Source organism: Euleptes europaea, chromosome 9 (assembly GCF_029931775.1).
Source record: "Euleptes europaea isolate rEulEur1 chromosome 9, rEulEur1.hap1, whole genome shotgun sequence".
In the NCBI taxonomy this organism is placed as follows: domain Eukaryota; kingdom Metazoa; phylum Chordata; class Lepidosauria; order Squamata; family Sphaerodactylidae; genus Euleptes; species Euleptes europaea.
The window spans coordinates 17,810,835-17,832,201 of NC_079320.1; positions in this window are offsets into that span (position 1 = coordinate 17,810,835).

The window sequence follows — 21,367 nt, forward strand, 5'->3', positions numbered from 1 at the left end:
CTCGACACCTCTGCTACATTTTTATCCCACCATACTGCCAAAGACCTCCTGGAAGTTTACAGGGTTCTGGCTTCCCCCATTTTATTCGCCCAACACCCTTGTGAGGTAGGTCATTCTGAGCAGGCCAGGATTGCCCAGTGAGATTCTTGGAGGAGTGGGATTAAGAACATGGATCCTAGTCCAGCCCTTGAAATTAATACAGCACACTAGTTCTTGAAGGGGTATATCTGACGTGGAAGCAAATGGATTAGCAGTTATCCAGGACACACCACCAGAACTCCTTGCTTTATAGAAAACAGTGTTGTTTAATTTACAGTGCACTGATACAAAAGACAAACCGTCACATACACTTCTCTCCACCAAACTTCCCAACACAGAGTTACAGTTACATAGGCTTATATACAAAGCTCCACCTGAAACCAATAAGGCCACCTGCAGACCGGGCCACAGTATTACATCATCCTACTGCTTTAAACCGGTTAGTTGCAGTTCACCCTAGAACCTGCAAGGCTATTGTTGCCTCTTGCATCATCCTAGATGCCTCTGATCTGACAGCTACCTGTCAGCTGTCTCTGTCAGATTATTATGGGCAACTTGTTACTCTGACAATATCTAGGGTTGCCAAGTCGCTCTTCGCCACAGGCGGGAGGTTTTTGGGGTGGAGCCTGAAGAGGTGTGGGTTTGGGGAGGGGAGGGACTTCAATGCCATAGAGTCCAATGGCCAAAGCGGCCATTTTCTCCAGGTGAACTGATCTCTATTGGCTGGAGATCAGTGGCAATAGCAGGAGATCTCCAGCTACCGTGTTTCCCCGAAAATAAGACATACCCATAAAATAAGCCGTAGCAGGATTTCTAAGCATTTGCGCAATATCAGCCATACCCCGAAAATAAGACATAGTGATAGGCGTGGCTATGCAGCGTACCAAGACTTCCCGCCAGTTCGCTGTTCCCGGAGAGTTTCCTCGGCCTCAGACCGCTTATCCTGTAGCCGCGCCCGTTTTCCCCTGCCATGCCCATTTCCGGGCCGGGCCCGCCCGTTGTTCAGCTGGTCGGCGGTCCGCAGGGAAGGCCAAGGGCCTTGCCTCCCAGAAGGCCATTCCCCGCCCGGTTCGATTTGGTGCCAGCCGCGACGGAGATCTGCTGGCCCGGCCGGGAGGCTCCCTCTGCACCGGGGCACAGAGGGAGTGAAAGTGAAAGTAAAAGTCTCCTCAGTGTAGTGAGGAGCAGGACGCTGTGCTTTAGGTATTGTGTGTCCTCAGGGGGAAGAAGTAAAGCTCTCTCCCCCAGCACCAACCAGCAACAGTCTGTGGTCTCTCTCATCCCAAACAAACACTAGGGGATAGCGGAAAAGCTTCAGCAAGCAGTCTGCTACTGAGCCCGGGTTTGGAGAGTTATGACAATGTTCCAGAAGAAGAAGACTTAACTATCTTTGAATAAATGTAGATTGTTGTACCATACTTAATGAAAATAAGACATCCCCTGAAAATAAGCCATAGTGTGTCTTCTTGAGGAAAAATAAATATAAGACAGTGTCTTATTTTCGGGGAAACACGGTAGTACCTGGAGGCTGGCAACCCTAGGTATATCACAACTGTTAACCAGCTGCAAAGTAGAATGTGGTTTTCGTACCTCTAATATTTGTGTCGATTAGTGCATTTCAGAACATTTTCCTTTCTCAACAATGCATAAACTGGGTAAGAATCTAAATTTATGTTCCTACACCGTATATCCTTGTTGTTGTTGGTATTAAGCTCGGTGTGGTCTTCTGAAATAGCTGTCCTGCATGACGAGTCTAACCTCAAGCCAGAGGTTTTTACTTCTACCCATCTGGTGACCGACAAAGGGAGCCTTGACTTTTGAAATTTTTGACCCTGTAAATCTTGTTGTTCTTTAAGGGGCTACTGGACTTGAACCTTGCTTTTCTACTGTACACCAACACGGCTGCCCACCTGAAACTCTGATAATCAAAGTTTACTTTAGCTATCTGTACTGTTTGCTAGAGAGAGATTGTTCTGCCTGTTCTCGCCAGAGCTGTTTTGAAGAAACCAAAGAGCTTTGCTTAGGTGGTTCAGCAAACAGAGGTGTATTTAGGGAAAGACAAAGTATTGTTGTTCTTACTATTCTTTCTTAAGTGTTTGACAGCCCATTCCTGAGAGCCACAGCAGCCGGGGATGAGGTTTTGCGGCCTCCAATGAGGTTTTGCGGCCGCCGCGGTAGAATTTTTTTTAAAAAAAACCCAGAAAATGGGGAGAAAGGGCCCATTGCAAACAGCGATGCTTAGGGTTGCCAGGTCCCTCTTAGCTATCGGCGGGAGATTTTTGGGGCGGTGCCAGAGGAGGGTGGGGTTTGGGGAGGGGAGGGACTTCAATGCCGTAGAGTCCAATTGATAAAGCAGCCATTTTCTCCAGGTGAACTGATCTCTATCAGCTGGAGATCAGCTGTAATAGCAGGAGATCTTCTGCTATTACCTGGAGGTTGGCAACCCTAGTAATGCTGCACCACCAAAAAGGGTGTCATAGAAACACTGTTGCATTAGGGGACTTTCCCAGCGTGAAAGGGGTTAGGAAGCTGCCTCCCAGGACGCCACCACAGGGACTTGAGCCAGGGGAACACCGGTGGGAGGCCGCACTAGCATCCAAGGGCCGTGCTACCACCGCGGTCCAGAAGGGCCGGCATAACTGCCCCAACGCTGGAGTCCGTGCCAGTTTGCACACCGCAAGTGGCACGGATGCTGGCATAGGGGTCATGCCGCCTCCAAAGGAGTTTCAGTCCCCCCTCAGGAATGCACTGTAAAAAAGGCCAAAGAAACACTGAATTATTGGTTACAGCAAAACCCTGTCCACAAGATCACACTATGAATAGTTCTTTTATTATTTTGAAAGGTTCTGTCTTCCCTGTGTTCTGCTTCTCTTCAATTCTGTTTTGAATGAAGATCATTTCTAAAATTAATCCTAGAAATGGGGAGCACGCTTGGCTTGCTGGAGTTTGATTTTATTGTTTCATTGATTGATTTTATAGACCACCTTCAAACAACTACAGAGTCTCTGAGGCAGTAAAATGCAATGAAATGTATATAAATGTATATAAATATCTATTTAATAAAATATGATCAAATGCAGTTAAAATACAGTAAAAATCAATAAAATACTTTTAAAAACCAATTTCCCCAGAAATACAACGCCCCCCCCCCCCATCCACAATTTGGTATTAATCTATGTTAAATGCCCTCTGGAAAAGGCAGCTCTTCAAACCCATCCAGAAGGCCTTTAGGGATGCAGCCATTCTTCGTTCCTGAGGGTGTTCTACAATCAGGGGATTTCCGCTCCTTCAGTTCACTTGCATTTTTCTCCCCTTTATGTTTACCAGCATTCACACGTGCATTGATAAAACACTGCACCAGAGCTACAATAATTGTTATTGTGTGCATAATTGCATCAGGATTCTTTTTGTGCGGTATTTTACGAATGCTCGCACGCACTGCAGGGCATAAGACCACATGAAAGAATGTAAGTGCCACCATACATCCAATCGCATCAAGGTGGTTTCTTTGCAGTGTTTTATCAATGCATGTGCGTACCGTGGTAACATGAATGGGAAGGGGGAGGCAAATTAATTGAAGGAAATGAACATTCAGCAAATGACACATGCACTGTATATTTTAAAAAAATGAACCACTGAAAGATTCCTAGGCAACAGTTTCCCTCCAGAAACAACACTGGGTGATTCAGAACATCAAATTCTGGGGAAACATTGAGCTAAAGATAAACTACCCACATTCATGGATATTATGTGACGTCTCCGTCAGGATGTACGTTTTTGCCTGCCTTTTATAGGACTGTGGGGGGTACAGCAACCAGCCTGAGAACCTTAGACTACCAGAATATGTAACTTTTCTGACCAGCTACTGGTAAAGAATCAGACTTCTACATAACTATCAAAGGCATGGGAAGTTTATCTTCCCTTGCAAGTAGAATTGGATTACTGAGCTTCCTGGAAAATCATCTGACCCCCAGCAGCCCTCAGCAACAATATTACTAAGAAGCCGAGGCGAGGTGTTATTTTTAACTAGTTTCTTTAACTGGAAATGCAAGAGAATTAATCTGAGTCCTCATACCTACAAGCAGGGCCGGTGCTACCATTAGGCGACCTAGGTGGTTGCCTAGGGCACAGACCTCAGAGGGGCACAGAACTGGCCTGAGGGGCACCGTTTTAAAGCAATTAGTTTCTTGAAAAGAATGCAACTAGCAATTTATATATTTTTTTATTTTAAGACAAGTGCCACAACAGTGCTATAGAGCATAGTTAATTATAATGTCTTAGAAAAGGTTTTGTGCTTTTATTTTTCTTCAAGACATCTGTTTTTGAAAATTGGTTAGCAACGAGGGGGCACAAGTAGTTGGCCTTGCCGAGGGCGCAAAAATGACTGGCACCGGCCCTGCCTGCAAGGCATTCATTACACTACAGCTAGATCATCTTCTCTACAGACAGGGCATTTTTCTGTTATCTGTGGGACAATATCTGCATGCACAGCCTACAACAAACAACCTGCAGAGCTGGTGACTCAAGAAGTCAAGGATGCTCCATATACAAGTCTGTTGCGATCTCAGCAAACTGTTTGTTGTATGTGGGATAGGGTTGCCTTCCATCAGCTGGCAACCTACGGGAGTACGGAAGGTGCGAAGACATAGCGGGGTGCCAACAGCATTACATCATTTCCAAGAAAAACCCAGATAGGATGTCAGTCTGCAGTAAAAATCACTAGAAAAGTTTATGGTTTTACTGTAGAATGTTAAGTGATTCCTAGAGCAGACTGACATCACTTTGGGGTTTTCCCTGGAAGTGATGTAATGCCATTAGCTTATAGTGTTGTTGTTAGCTTATAGTGTTGAAGTATTTTTTCACACAACGCATAGTTGAATTGTGGAACTCCCTGCCCCAGGATGTGGTGATGGCTGCCAGCTTGGAGGGCTTTAAGAGGGGAGTGGACATATTCATGGAGAAGAGGGGTATTCATGGCTGTTAGTTAGAATGGATATTAGTCATGCTGCATACCTATTATCTCTAGTATCAGAGGAGCATGCCTATTATTTTGGGTGTGGTGGAACACAGGCAGGATGGTGCTGCTGCACTCGTCTTGTTAGGGGCTTCCTAGAGACCCCTGGTTAGTGGCTTCCTAGAGACTGTGTGAACAGACTGCTGGACTTGATGGGCCTTGGTCTGATCCAGTAGGGCCTTTCTTATATTCTTATGTTATGTTTTTTTTAATTCTTCCAACACCTACCAGAACAGTGGTGGGAAACGCAGTCTGGGGATGGGTGAATCCTTGCCCCCAGAGTGAATACTAGGGACTGCACAAAAGGGGGAGTGCTGTCCAAATGGGGGGGGGGGCTGGAAATGCCCACAATAGGCAATGCTACACGTCTGTTAGAATCTTTGTGCCTTGATAGCCCACATGTTGTGCAATCCAGTGGGGGGTGGGAATGGATACACCCAGGGGCCTGGGGCTGTAAGCCATTACAATGATATAGTTTTGTTATACCACTTCTCAACTATACTTTTGTTATATGTCTTGTATGTATAGGGGCTAATTTATTTCAGATTTTTTATACTTCGCTCTTCTCCTCAATGGAGACATAACCAGTTCATAATACTTGGTTCTTGTAGGTTATCTTGGCTGTGTAACCAAGACCACGGTTACTCAGCCCGGTTAACCTACAAGAACCAATGAACTCTGACCGTGAAAGCCTTCGACAATAGTTCATAATACTGTTCTCCCCTCCTTCATTCTATCGTTATGACTTCCTGTGAGATTGGTTAGTTTAAGAAAGGGTGACAGACCCAGGTGAGCTTCCATGGCAGAATAGGGTTGCCAGGTCCCTCTTCACCATTGGCAGGAGGTTTTTGGGGTAGAGCCAGAGGAGGGTGGGGTTTGGAGAGGGGAGGGACTTCAATGCCATAGAGTCCAATTGCCAAAGAGCCATTTTCTCCAGGTGAACTGATCTCTATCGGCTGGACATGGACTTCTGTAAACAAAACACAGGGGTCAACCTAGCAACCCTAATAGTAGAAGGGGGATTCAAATGTCGGCGTCCCAGGTCCTGGCCCAACACTCTAACACTCTAACGCTGGAATCTTGCTCTTTTCTACTCTAACTACTGCACCGTGTGGGCTCTGGATGATACAAGCATGTACTGTACTTTGAGCATGATGCTTAAACCATGCGAGCTAAACCTCAACCATGCATCACAGCACAATCAGGTTCCTCGCCATGCGACTGTTTATTGCAGGCCAATAATACGGAATTTTCAATCATTCCTGCAATTCTAAAATCATTCAAATGAATCTGTCAATATTCCGGACCCCCCCCCCCTCACCGCACTGTTTCATTTTAAAAGTCCAATTTACTATCCTGGCAGTCATCGGAGAATAATATCTGTATCTCCGTCAGATGTTCAGGTTCCCTTTGTATTTACGGCCATGCCTGCCACGGAGAGAGTACAAATAATTAGAGAGGCTTCCAGGGCTCCATCAGCAAAAGAGATCTGAAAGGTGATGAAATTAGATAACCCAGGAAACAGTTTTAGACCTTTCTCCAGACAATAGCTGTAATTTATATGACACAGAGTGATGTGTAAAGCTTTGCTTTGTTAATTCCACATTTACAGAGAATATACTTTGATGACTCTCTCCCACAAGACTGTTTAAAAGTCTGGCTCGGCAAACACAAAAGGCTTTGTTTGTGTCTGGAATTAAAATCTGAAAACCGCAGCTTGAATTAATGTCACAAGCACGTATAGGCCTCCGAGATTTTCTTTTCTCCTTTTGAAACCACCTTCCTCGGATAGTTATTTTGTTACAGGTTTGTTTTGCCTTTATTGGTGGATGGAGGGATGGGCTGATTGAGAAAATGAATCTGCAGCAACAAGGCATCGGAGACCTTTAATTACCAGAAGAACGGCGACTCGGCGAGTCCCCAAAACAGAGCAGGGGCATCGGGATGCCGGATACGAGATGGGAAATTCCTGGAGATTCGGAGGTGGAGCCTGGGAAGGGGGAGGTTTAGGGAGGGGAGGGACCTCATTGCATATAATGCCATGGAGTCCACCTTCCAAAGAAGACATTTTCTCCAGCTAGGGTTGCCAACCTGCAGGTACTATCTGGAGAACTCCTTCTATTACAACTGATCTCCAGCCGATAGAGATCAGTTCCCCTCGAGAAAATGGCCAATTTGGAAATTGGGCTCTATGGCATTGAAGTCTCTCCCCTCCCCAAAACCTGCCCTCCTCAGGCTCCGCCCCAAAAACCTCCCACCGGTGGTGAAGAGGGACCTGGCTATCCTATCTCCAGCTGAACTGATCTCTGTCACCTGGAGATCTGTTGTAATCCCAGGAGATCTCCAGCCACCACATGGAAGTACTGTTTTGTCAGGTTTGCAGCGGGGGTTGAAGCAGCTACAGCATCTCCTTCCCATTTCTGATTGGCCCCCCTGTCCCATTACTTGCTATGGTGAACAGGACTTGGTGCGCCCCATTGTGGGAGAGGAACAGCGTGGAAAATGGGACGGGAAAAAGCCAGTGTGGTCTAGTGGTCCAACCCCCTGCTCAATGCAGGATCAGCCTAAAGCATCCCTGACAAGTGTTTTTCCAGCTGCTGCTCAAAGACTGCCAGTGAGTGGGAGCTCACCTTATCCCTAAGCAGCCAATTCTACTGCTGAACTATGGTATATTGGTATGGTATAAAAAATTCAGCACAATAGATGCCCTTACCGCTCAGTGGGGTTTTTGTTTTTGTTTGCAATTCAACCTTGCCTATATCGAACAGCAGTCCTCACTATGAGTCCTTCCTCTCCTGCCCACTAAAATAGCTTTGGGCTACCTCTACTGATATCTGAAATAGTACCCATTGTTGGATAGTGAATAAGATTGCAGCTGCATATAGGTCTCCTTGTATCAGTTCCAGAAAATAATGCGACAAGATAGAAAAGGGATTGTCAGGTTGCAACGTGGAAAACAAGCTTTTCCTTGAATGCACAGATAAAGCATGAGCCAGGGTAGCCTCAGATGCTCTTAACTTTTCCTCCCTGGTCCTTTGTTTTGCCTATACGCTACACTGTCCCTGCTGCAAAATCATCTACCAGGAACAGGTGGGTTACGCTGAGTGAAAATGGGTCAGATCCAGACGGCTTTTTTGCACAAACTCAGGCAATTTGCCTCCTTATTGCAGCCCCTGTTCCACATGCCTTTTCTCCATGCAAGTCCCATGATCTCCAGCATAGCCTTTTTGGTGGTCAAAAGCAGAAAAGTTGGTTGGATCCAAAACACAGACTTGCATAAGGTCATGTACTGACTTCATGGTTAGAGCGAGCTGTTATTTCCCCAGTCCTGTATACTTATTTAGGGTATTTTTTAACTTTCCATTAACATACTGGCATGCATGGTTCTACTAAGAAAAGACTAAAGTAAGCATAACTCACATAGTTACCCTGACATTCTCTCTCTATATCTATCTGATGAAATAATGAGAGGGAGGGCAACTTGGCCAATGGCCATCTTCTGGTCACTAGGGGTATGGTGGGGGAGGTAGTTGTGAATTTCCTGCATTGTGCAGGGGGTTGGACTTGATGGCCCTGGTGGTCCCTTCCAACTCTATGATTCTATGATTCTATTCTATGATTCTATCTATCTGTAGGGGGCGGGGTGTATGTGCATTCCTCCTTCTCTTTGTGTCTTCCCTTCTCCCTCTTTCCCCCTACATCTTTCTTTCTTGACCAACTTATAGCCTTAAAATGGTGTTGTTGCCAGTGGTTTGACCACCTTAGGTCAAGGTGCTACCTAATTAAGGCTCACAAGCCAGCAGTAGAAGACCAGTGAAACAAAAGCTATAGACAACTGCCTGTTTCCATGGTTAGAGCCATTGTATGGGATATTTTAAAGGAACCATCACTCTATTATGTAGCAGTCTAATTCCACCCATGAACAGAAAGCAGAAGACATATAAGAAAGGATTCAATACCAGGGCAGCAAAGATCTATGATCATCAGCTTCAGAGAAGGAAGAGAGGAGAGGCGCTCGCGTTCACCAGTGTAAGTGATTCAGCTGCAAAACACACACTAGCGAGCATATTCTTGGCAACACAGAAATCCAATTGGGGCTTGTGGCAGGGGCCTGCAGAAGTTGACCTTTAATTGATGGTAGACACATGAAGCTGCCTTTTGCGGAGTCAAACCACTGGCTAATTGGCCCAAGGGTAACAATAAGTATCCCGCTTGGTTCCAGGTTATAGATTTCGAAACCATTAGGCTGGGATCAAAAGAAAAACATGGAGCTCAAAGAGTTGGTTTTTATATGCCAACTTTCTCTACCACTTAAGGAAGAATCAAACCAGCTTACAGTCACCTTCCCCTCCCCACAACAGACACCCTATGAGGTAGGTGAAGCTGAGAGAGTGTGACTAGCCCAAGGTCACCTGACTGTCTTCATGTGGAGGAGTGGGGAAACAAATCCAGTTAATCAGATTAACCTCCGCTGCTCATGTGGAGGGGTGGGGAATCAAACCTGGTTCTCTAGATCAGACTCCACCGCTCTTAACCACTACACCATGCTGGCTCTCTGCTATCTTGAAGAACACTGGAAAGGAGCCACAGCAAAATAAAGAGAGACTGGAAGATTACTCTTAGGTTCTGTTCAGATGGAACACCAAAACGTGGTTCGGCATTACATTGGCAGGTTTTAGGCTCACATACTTCCTCCTCCTCCCTCTTTTTCTTTCCCTTGCCTACTTTGATTCTTTTTCTCCCTTCCTGTTGGGAGGCAAACCATAATGTGCCATTACAGTGTAATATACAGGAGGGAAGAGAGGGAATCTCAGGGGTAGGAAAGATTTAGGGATAAAGGAATGTCTGTGTCTAATTAATGTCATGCCAAGAGGCTTGGTGTAAAGTACAGATCAGGTTTCACACTCTAGCCTGGACCATATACTCTAGCATCATCCCTCTTGAACATCCCTTTGGAAACAACCGCGTTGAGGCAGTATCGTATGAGCTATTGCAACTGCCAGTGAGGGCAGCAGTAGGCCATTGACGTTGCATGCAGAAGGCCCCAGATTCAATCTTCGGTATCTCCAGTGCACAGGGTCGAGCAGTAGGTGATGTGAAAGACCTCTGCCTGAAACCTTGGGGAGCCACTGCTAGTCAAATAGGGTTGCCAACCTCCAGGTGGTGGCTGGAGATCTCCCGCTGTTAAATCTGATCTCCAGGCAACAGAGATCACTTCACCTATGAACTCTATAGCATTATGCCCCACTGAACTTCCTTTCCTCCCCAAAACCTGCCTTCCTCCGGCTCCACCCCCAAAATCTCCAGGTATTTCCCAGTCAGGAGCTGGGAACCCCTATAGTCAAAACAGATAATACTAATGCTGATAGTCCAGTGGTAGAGTTGCCAGGTCCCTCTTCACCACTGGTGGGAGGTTTTGGGGGCAAAGCCTGAGGAGGGTGGGTTTTGGGAAGGGACTTCAATGCCATTGAGTCCAATTGCCAAAGTGGCCGTTTTCTCCAGGTGAACTGATCTCTATCGGCTGGAGATCAGTTGTAATAGCGGGAGATCTCCAGCTAGTACCCGGAGGTTGGCAATCCTATCCAGTGGTGTGACACAGTATAAAGCATCTTCCTGTGTTCAGTAATGCATAGTTGTGCAGCTGAAAAATGTGTTGCCACGCTGAGGGAATGGCCTGCAGGAAGCAGCCTGGCTATTGTGACTGCACAGGCTCATAAGTTACGTCCTCCATAGGCTGCATTCACACCACTGTTCCACATGGAGGATTTTAGAAAATATGGACTGGGGCTGCCCCTGTTACACTCACAGAGAAGTTTTGCGATTCCACAGTTCTTTGTAATTTCTCTCTTTCTTGGTTCAACACAGTGATATGTCATTTGCTTAAGCCATCCAAAGCAATAAATTGTTTTAATGATCCCTTCATCGAGATATTTAAAGTTCACCTGAAAATGGCACTATAAATTTAACGCACAGTGTCATATTATCCAGCATTAAATCTAATGTACTGTACAATGCGGCCCACCCCATGTTGTTAACCAAAATTCATGTCGTTGAACTTGTGCAAGCTGTGTAGCAGGTCTCTCATATGGCCAAAAGAATGCAAAATGCCTTTGGAAACAACCTCTTGCATTTTCTGGCAACCTTAGTCCCAATAAATACACTGATAGAAACAAGACATGTTGATTTCAATGGAAAATACTTCTGTATGCCCTGAACTTGCCTTCTACTAGCAGTTCCAAATCATCATGGGGAAAAATGTAAAATAATAATTATTAAGATATATTAAAAAAACAATGGGCTGTATCCATGGTTTCCATCTGAACAGCCTTTCATGGATAGAAGGCTGTTGGAATATGCAAGGCTGTCATATTAGCTGTGACAGGCAGACTTAGATGAAAGGGATCTAACTGTCAACCATAGGCTGATGCAATGGCCTGGAAAGCCCCTAGGAGGCCTGATTATACTGGCCAGATCCAGTTGAGGCCAGAGGCTGAGGTGTGGTGTTGCACCTGGATAGTGACTAAACATGTACTGCTAATTGATGCCTGGTGGTGGCATTATGTATATAAGTGTAAGTCTCTGTGAGTCTGTGTCGGGAGTTAAGGCGGAGAGAGTGTGTATATAGCACTGTAAATAAACAACTGCATTTCTATAAGCTCTAGTGGTTCTGGTGGTCATTCCTGGACGTTGGCACAATCCGCCAGCTCTCGCGTCAAAGGCGACTTCCTCTAGAGGAGAAAAACAACCCTCCTCCTCATTATTAGCATGTGTTGCTATCTTTATACCACAAACATTGGGCTCAACTTGATGCCAAGAGAGGTATGACATCATTTTCAGGTTTTCCCAGAAGTGACGTTGCACCATTGCTGACTGTTTTTTTTCTTCTTCCCTCCAACAAGGCCTGCTGGGAGCAGATTTCCCACCTCTGATGGTACGGTTGCCAGGTCCCTCTTCACCACCAATGGGAGGTTTTTGGGGTGGAGCCTGAGGAGGGCAGGGTTTGAGGAAGGGAGGGACTTCAATGCCAGAGAGTCCAATGGCCAAAGCGGCCACTTTCTCCAAGTGAACTGATCTCTGTCGGCTGGAGATCAGTTATAATAGTGGGAGATCTTCAGCTAGCATTCCTATCTGATGGGCATAGGCAAACCCTACCCCTCCTCCGTTTTCTCTCTCAGAACAACTGCATGAGATAAAATAGGCTGGGCAACAGCCCCAAGATCACCAAGGGAGCTTCCATGGCACAGTGGGGATTTGGATCCAGTTCTCTCAGATCTTGAGCCACACTCTAACCACTACACTACACTGTCTGATTAACCTCTGTGAGCGGCTCTTTATGTTTCTGGATGTGGTAAGGCTAATTATTTTGTGCTATTAAGACTGATACAACCATGTGAGCACTCAGGATAAACATGAACGGCTACATGCCTTATTGCCTGAAGAAGAAGAGGAAGAGGAGGAGGAGGAGTAGTAGTTGGTTTTTATGCCCCAATGTTCTCTACCTTTTCAGGAGTCTCAAAGCCGCTTACAATCACTTTCCCTTCCTCTCCCCACAACAGACACCTTGTGAGGTAGGTGGGACTGAAAGAGTTCTGACAGAACTGTGACTAGCCCAAGGTCACCCAGCTGGCTTCATGTGGAGGAGTGGGGAAACCAACCCGGTTCACCAGATGGGAGTCCACAGCTCTTAACCACTACGCAACACTGTTCAATTGTTTTTCTTTCTTTAACTTATCTATAAATCTCAACTGTCAGGATGATTCTGTTGCACTGGACTGAGATTTTCCTTTATACGTTCACTGTAGTAGAGTGCACATTATCAAAATTACCACTTTACTTCTTACCAAAACTAAACGCAAAGGCCCTAACTGACAAAATTACCAATTACTATAATTTGGGTAATTGTTTCCCCCAGGTTCTAAGGCTTCTTTGCGGGGTTCTCTATCTCTATTGTGTTTTGTAAGAGGCACCTTTTTTTGAAAGAAAAAAAAGACTTGTTGCTAGAAGTACTCAGCAAATTATTATTTTTCCCTTCTAGCAATGTTTCAGGATCTTCTGTCCTTCCTGAGAGCACTTTTAAAAAACCAGTTCTCAATCCTAGCTAAAAGTCATACTACTTTTTAACGGCAAACTTCGAGGAAATGGTTTGCGATGTTTTAGAAGCACCCTACATTTACTTTACGAAAGATAGGTTATTCACAGTTCCTGCCAGCTAGAGCAGGAACTGCTTACTGACAAAGGAGGGGGCAGGAGACTAGGTAAAATAAAAGTGTTTTATATCATTCACATTCAATAATCCATCTGGGTGCATTTCTCTCCTTGTCCTGAAAGTTGTATTTTTAATGAGGCAGTTCCATCACTGAAGTGAGCTGGGGCAAACTGCTTTGAATCTTTCCATGTGTACATTTTAAAGAACCTTTTTTTGGTGTGTGTGTTTGTTTTCATTTTCAGAGTTCTGTGTATGTGTCTGTGCGCGTGCAAAGTGCCCTCAAGTTGCAGCCAATACAGGGCAACCCAGTAGGGTTTTCAAGGCAAGAGACTGACAAAGATGGTTTGCCATTGCCTTCCTCTGCATAATGACCCTGGTCTCCCATCTGAGTACTAACCAGGGCCGACCCTGCTTAGCTGCTGAGATCTGACAAGCCTGGGCCATCCAGGTCAGGGCTCAGAGTTCTATACCAACTAGGGTTGCCAGCCTCCAGGTACTAACTGGAGATCTCCTGCTATTACAACTGATCTCCAGCTGATAGAGATCAGTTCACCTGGAAAAAAGGGCTGCTTTGGCAATTGGACTCTATGGCATTGAAGTCCCTCCCCTTCCCAAACCTCGCCTCTCAGGCTCCACCCCAAAAACCTCCCACCAGTGGCAAAGAGGGACCTGGCAACTGTAATACCAACCCTTAAAAATTTACAGTGATGGATGCACTGCTTTGAAAAACCAGTAGTTTGAAGGCTCTTTAAACTATACGACCATGTTCCACCCATCTCCACCTCCTACTGTTCTGGCAACCACTGGGTATGCAGGAAGAAAAGAAGGCAAAGAAGATGAGAGTTTCGGTTGTTTGTCTCACCAGCAAAATATACTCATGAAAGATCACCATGACATATATTAATGGAGATTTTGCATATCCATGAGCCCCATTCCTCTGTGTGTAAAGGGCTCTCAAGTCACAGGCGACTTATGGCAAACCCCACCAAGGGGCTTTCAAGGCAGGTGAGAAGTAGAAGCAGTTTGCCATTGCCTTCCTCTGCAGTCTTCCTTGGTGGTCTTCCTTCCAAGTACCGAGCCTTAGGGTTGCCAGGTAACAAGTTGGCCATCATTGATGCCAGGCCTAGTCCCAATAAGTGCTCCCTCAAAGGCCAAAACAGCCCCAGAAAACACCCCCCCCCCGCTTTTTAGTGACACAAACCAAGGCTTGAAGGTTGGCAATGCTGTTGTGGTTGCCTAGGAACCTCCACAAGAGCCACTTAATTTCTCACTGCTACACATACTATTTCTGCTATTTGGGGGATTAACCCCCAATGTATTAAACCACCACTCCCAATGTAGCAAGCTCTAGTTATAACTCCAAGCTTACCCTCCAAAACTCAAATTTTACGTTTGTAAACATGGTGTGTCATGGCACTAATTCTTAAAAGTGTAAGAGTGCCAATGATGTTTTTGTTTGTTTTAAAACGAAGGCATTTGGGATAGCTGCCGTGGCATTGTCCAGAGGTAACAGAGCAGGAATTTGCAATAAACAGGATGGATTAACCAAAAGAGTAACCCAAAGACCACCCCTACCACTGCAGTTCTGCTTCTGTTCCAGAGCAAGAGAAAACAATCGCAACCAATTGGCTCCTGGAAAAGCAAGAGAGTAAAAGGGAAAAGACAAGAGAACAGAGGATGGTTACCGACAACATCTGGAACCACAATAACTGTGTATGAGATTGATGGCAACCATGCCACAACCAACTGGTTTGAAACTGCCCTTAAATTATGAAACAATATGCATGTAAAGAGCATTTGTTCTGATTATCTTCTGTTGTTTTAAAATACCTCCTAATAACTCTAGCAATGTTACCAAACAAGGGACAGACACCTGTTTGTGAACCGCCACAGCAATCTGTAGCGCCCATACAGCACAAGTACATGTGACCATTTGGTTGTTTGTAACCAAGTAACTAATTAATCCTCACATTTATGCCATATTTCCTTCTGTTTGTAAACTGCCAAGACAAAAAAAAAATGAAATATTTTTGGACAGAAGCATTGGGACATATTGCTGTGTGGGGTTGGAGCTGGTATGAGTTCAAAGCTCTGTTTGAAGATGATTTGAATTTGCAAATGCTTGTAATCTGCAGTGGTTGTACTAGGAAAGTAATTCTGTTCCCATGGATGTGATTGGTTGGAATGAATTCATTGGGTCAAAGGAAGAACAAGAAGACCTATCACTGGGAAGATTCCAGTGTATCATTCCAAATAAATCAATAGCATATAAAGCAACAACATTCCTTTGGCAAATCTTATTAAAATATATTTCCTAAGATTCACTTGTTACCCAGTATCCTCAAGGTCAAACTAGATGATACATGGGGTCATTTATGCGGCGAGTCACCCTGCCGACTTCTTCAGGGCTTTGCTTTGCTTATGCTTGCATTTTCCAACCATCAGAGGTTGCCTCACTCTCCCCGTGCGTTTCCTCACATTTTACCCGCATTTTTGCGATTTCTGTTTAGCTAGCATCCAGAAAATGAGGGGAAAACACATGGAAATGTGCAGGGAGAGCGAGGCAACCCCTGACAGTTGGAAAATGCATGCATAATCAAGGCAGAGCCCCAAAGTAGTTGGTGGGGTGGCCACGAGGAAACAGCCATGCATAAATGGCCTGGGAGCTCTGGGTTCGGATCCTTGTAGTGAATTTTAAACTGTAAGTATTGACCATGCTGAACCTTAAATCAGATCTGGATTTCCTAGTCTGCCATTTTTCTGACACACAAGCACCCTACGGAAGTGCTGCTTATACCATCGGAGCAAGCACAGGGGCACCCTCTCTTAATTTTGCCGGTGTCTCTGCCCCAGGAACACAATAACAGATCCACAGGACTGTTTCAGGTTAGAATAACAGCACATAAGAAGAACAGGTTCCTCCCTGCCTCAGTCTGTGTCCCCCTTTTTCTCTGCAATTTGCAAAAGAAGAAAATAGGACATAATATGTAAGATCCAGATTTGGCAGCTGTTCTTTATGCAAAAAAAAAAAAAAAAAAAATGCTTGGGAACACAGATCTCCCAGCATCTTCTCACGATTGTCCCTCATTCTGTAGACTAAGGTTGCCAGCTGGAGATCTCCTGGGATTACAACTGATCTCCAGGTGACAGAGATCAGTTCACCTGGAGAAAATGGCTGCTTTGGAAGGTGGACTCTGTGGTATCATACCCCATTGAAGTCCCTTCCCTCAACAAACCGTACCCTCTTCAGGCTGGCTACCCTATCCTACCAGCACAGCTCCATGGACCCCTCAAACCACACTAGATTGGCTGACTAATTGGGGCCACAAAGTCGGGGTAATAGAATCACAGAATCATAGAGTTAGAAGGGACCACCAGGGTCATCTAGTCCAACCCTTTGCACAAAGCAGGAAACTCACAACTACCTCCCTCCCCACACCCCCAGTGACCCCTTCTCCATGCTCAGAAGATGCCCAAGATGCCCTCCCTCTCATGATCTGCCTAAGGTCACAGAATCAGCATTGCTGACAGATGGCCTTCTAGCCTCTGCTTAAAAACCTCCAGGGAAGGAGAGCTTACTACCTTCCGAGGAAGCCCATTCCACTGAGGAACCACTTTAACTGTTAGCAAGTCAGGCACTTGACAGGCTACAAGACATGGGAGGTAGTCTGCATTCACTTTGCAAAAACATGAAAAGAAGTCAATGTGTGTTTGAGCGGGGGGAGAACTGGAGGACAAATAAAGTACTTTTCTTGAACTAAATCTATGTGCAAAATCTCCAGAGGAGTCTCATAACAAATATTTCTCCAGAGCTAAATGTAACCATTGTCTATAGTGAACCAAATATCAAGCCATTTCCCACTGCAATTCATTGGTCTCTCTTATCTTTAAATGCCAGGTGGCAGAGATTATATTTGTTCATCTTTTTTTTAACACCCTCCTCAAAGAGAGGTTGCTCTTTTGCAGAAGATCTGATGGAAAACCTTCCCGATATCTTGCTTTGTATTTGGAGCATGGGCATGGGAACATAAAACTGCAATGCTGAGTTTTCTCGACGGTCACCCTGTTCTGCCTTCTGATGCACATCAGTCTGATGTCCCAGGGAATTTCGGAAGTCGTACAAGACGGCGGTCACTCTTCCCTGTCATTCGTCCATAGTTTCTGGCAGAATGGTACTACTGTTAATACATGGAAGAATGAGATCTGGATTATGCCTCCTGTCCCCGCACCTTCAGCCACAATCATCTGAGCTACTGTTTGGAGCTCACGTGCATATAAATGCACACCGAAGTCCAAAGGAAGAGACAGCAAGTGTGAGCCCAACCTTCATTGTCTGAAGAGGATTATTGTGTTTGCATGGGACTCTGTAGCCACAAATCTGACACTGTCTAACCAGTTCCCATGTTCAATCAATAAACAGCAATAGCAGACATGTACCTTTCCAGCTGGTGACATGCTGGCTAAACTTAATAAGGATTAACTGGAAGAAGGATGAGAGAGGAAAATAGGGGGTGACTATGGCGTGGATCATAGACTCACAGAATCATAGAGCCAGAAGGGGCCATACAGGCCACCTAGTCCAACCCCCTGCTCAATGCAGGATCGGCCTACAGCATCCATGACAAGTGCTTGTCTAGCCTCTGCATAAAGACTGCCAGTGAGGGGGAGCTCACCACCTCCCTAGGCAGCTGATTCCACTGTCAAACAACCCTTACTGTAAAAAGATTTTTTCCTAATATCCTGCCAGTACCTTTCTGCCCACAATCTAAACCCATTATTGTGAGTCCTATCCTCTGCTGCCAACAGGAACAGTTTCCTGCCCTGCTCTAAGTGACAACCCTTCAAATACTTAAAGAGAGAAATTATGTTCCCCCTCAACCTCCTCTTCTCCAGACTCTCCAGATCAGGGTACAACGGTTTGAAACAGCCATAGGTGTGGGGAATTTTGTTTTAAACAAAAGGGCATTCCAATATGTATCCTTGCACCTACCATCTGATGAAGTTATTCTGCAAACGAGGTTACACAGAATTGTTAGGGAGGGTATTTTTATAAAGGTAATATGGTAAAGAGCAGTGGGCTATAATCTGGAGAACCGGGTTCAATTCCCCACACCTCCACACGAAGCCTGCTGGATGACAGTTCTCTCAGAACTCAGCCCGCACAGAGGCAAGCAATGGCAAACCACTTCTGAATGTCTCTTGCCTTGAAAACCCTACCGGATCACCATAAAGCAGCTGTGATTTGACGGCACACACACACAGTATGGCTTAGTATAATGGAATGGTTCAAAAGGACACTATTATAAAGGGAACAGGACTCTAATCTGGGTATGACATCTATTAGTTTACTGTGTGTACTATCCTTCTCTTACTGCACTGTGTTCTACTTTTGTAATTCCATTTTCTGCACTGTTTGCTTGCATTGTTCTAATTTTTGTAATCCTGGTCCTGTTGCTTTTCTTATTACATGCCTCATGCTATTGGAATGCATTTGTTTTATACCATGTAACACTCCTAGAGTCTCAGTGAGAAAGGCGGGCTATAAATAAATAAAATAACTAACAATGCAATCCTAAGGAGACACACTCCAGTCTAAGCCCATTCATTTCAATGGATTTAGACTGGAGTAACTCTGCATAGGATTCACTGAAAGTATAGTTCAACAATGATGCTTCATAAATTGTCTCGCTATTCTATAATATAACTTTCTCTCTCCCAATCCTAGGGAAGTCTTTCATGTCCTTGAGATACCATCACAGCTCCAACGATTATGCTCCTCAGGGGCATAATCTCTTGCTATTTTGATGACCAGTTGTGTGGATTCCTCCTGAGAATCCGAGATCCATTACAAGATGGCCACCATAATCCTCTCTAACGGTTTCCCCTCTAGGCTCCACACCACTTCACCATTTGTCTAGATGAAATTCTCCCATCTAAAATACTTTGTTTACACTTTCTCTCACTTTTTGGCAAAATATAATGCACGAAATTCATGGCTGACATGAACACTTTGCCATGTTGTCTGTTCATTTCGCACATAGGCGCACACATTGTACTTGTACTTATGATAAAGCTATTTTTATGTGCTTCCTGAAAATATTTACTGCAGAGGTGGGCTGAGGTAAAATAAAGGCATTGGTCAATTGTGTGTGTGTGTGTGTGTGTGTGTGTGTGTGTGTGTGTGTGTGTGTGTGTGTATATATATATGATTTTAAATGGAATATTAAATAATTATGTAAGGGCAATTTTAATCTTAACTATTTAATTTTAAATTCATAGGACAAATCTTCTCAGTGAGAGGTTTGTAGCATGGCAAATCAGGCATAAAAGAAAAATTGTTGATAGTATTTCATGTGTTTTACTAGCCCTTAACAAACAACTTGTTGGGAACAACTTGTTGCAACCACTTCGTGCTGACTGTGAACTCTGACTACCACTGAGGCTTGTGGGACCTTGACCATTCATTTGGATTACACTATTGGTACTGCCATAGGGCTGTCGATTCGGTTCATCCCGAACCGAAAAACAGCCGAATTTCCCCCGATTTGGCGGTTTTCAGTTTGGATGGAACCGAATTCAAAAAAAGGCAAGAAAACAACGAGCCAAATTCGGCAAGTTCGGGGTGCGCTGAATAAATTCGGAAAATTCAGGGGCTCAGAATCAGCAGCATAACCATCAATTAGTAAGCAGCATTCTCCCGTTGCCAATGGTGGCCAAGCTGGGTCTTCTCCTGGCCAATCAGAGCACGGATTCTCACTTTTGAAATGGCCAGGAGAAGAGTCTAAGAACTCCCGTCCCTCCCCTCCCATCTTGACTGTATTCATTGTCTTCCAATTTGGTGGTGGTGCTGCTGAGAGATCCGATTCCTGACTGGGCCAAGCTGCTGGTGCTTACCGGAATAGGATTGGATTTACTTCTCCTACGTGCTCCTGCTGGAAGACATCCACACAGTTTGATTTGGGGGTTTTTTCTCTATACCTTTTCTCCTGTGTGTATGTGTGTGGGGGAAGCAGAGTCTGTGTGTGTGGGGGGGGAGCAGTTTATGTGGGTGGGGGGAAGCCAAAGGGGGCTTTCGCCCATTCTGCCGAGGGGGGGTGCCCGCTCGCCTCTGTGGGAGTGTGTGTTCTGCTTTTAAAGTTTTAAAGTTTAAAGTTGAGTCTGTGCAGCGGCTAGCGAGTCTTTCTCCGCTCGGCACCCGAGCAGCGTCTCCTCCTCCTTGTTTTTTTTCCCGTTTGGGGTTGAGCCGAGCCATACTGGTTTGAGGGGGGGGGCTTCGCTCGTTCTGCAGAGGGTGTGTGCTCGCTCGCCTCTGCGGGAGTGTGTGCTGGGCTGGGCTTTTGTTTTTTGCCCCTAGCCTCTGCTCGGCACCCGCACCTCCTCCTCCTTGGTTTTTTCCCCGTTTGGGGCCGAGCCGTACTGGTTTGAGAGGGGGTTTTTCGCCCGTTCTGCTTAGGGGTGTGTGTGCCTGCTCACGTCTCTCTCTCCCTGGTTTGAGGGGGGGCTTCCCTCCACCATGACAAAAGGAGCGGGGCAGAAAATACTCTGTGGCCATTTTTTCATGGTCTATTTTGATGCTTGCTCAAAACTGGTTTTCAAATTGTGACTTAAACAATGCATTTGCCCGGTCCCGAGACTCCCAACTCCCGAGTCCGATGCAAAAAGGGAAATTCCCCCCCCCACCTGCTCCTTATGCATAGCTAGCAGCCTGTCCCTTTCCATGGTTTGCCAATTCCCAAGGTCGCGTCACGTGTTGCTTTGCATGGTTTTGCAAACTTTGAGTCCAAACGGTCTATTTGTTTCTATTCATTCCAATGGGCGAAGGGGGGACCCCTTCCGGGACTCCCTGCCCAATCGTCACCAAACTTGGGGGTTCTTGCAAGAAGGGTCCCCTCAAGCTACGCTGAAAGTTTGGGGCCTCTACCTCCAAAAAGCCCTCCCCAGAGCCACGGAAAGCCGCAAATGGGTTTGTAATGGCTTTATTGCAATGGGCTGATCATGGGGGGGACCCCTTCCGGGCCCCATAACTCGGGACCTCCTGCCCCAATCGTCACCAAACTTGGGGGTTCTTGCAATAAGGGTCCCCTCAAGCTACACTGAATATTTGGGGC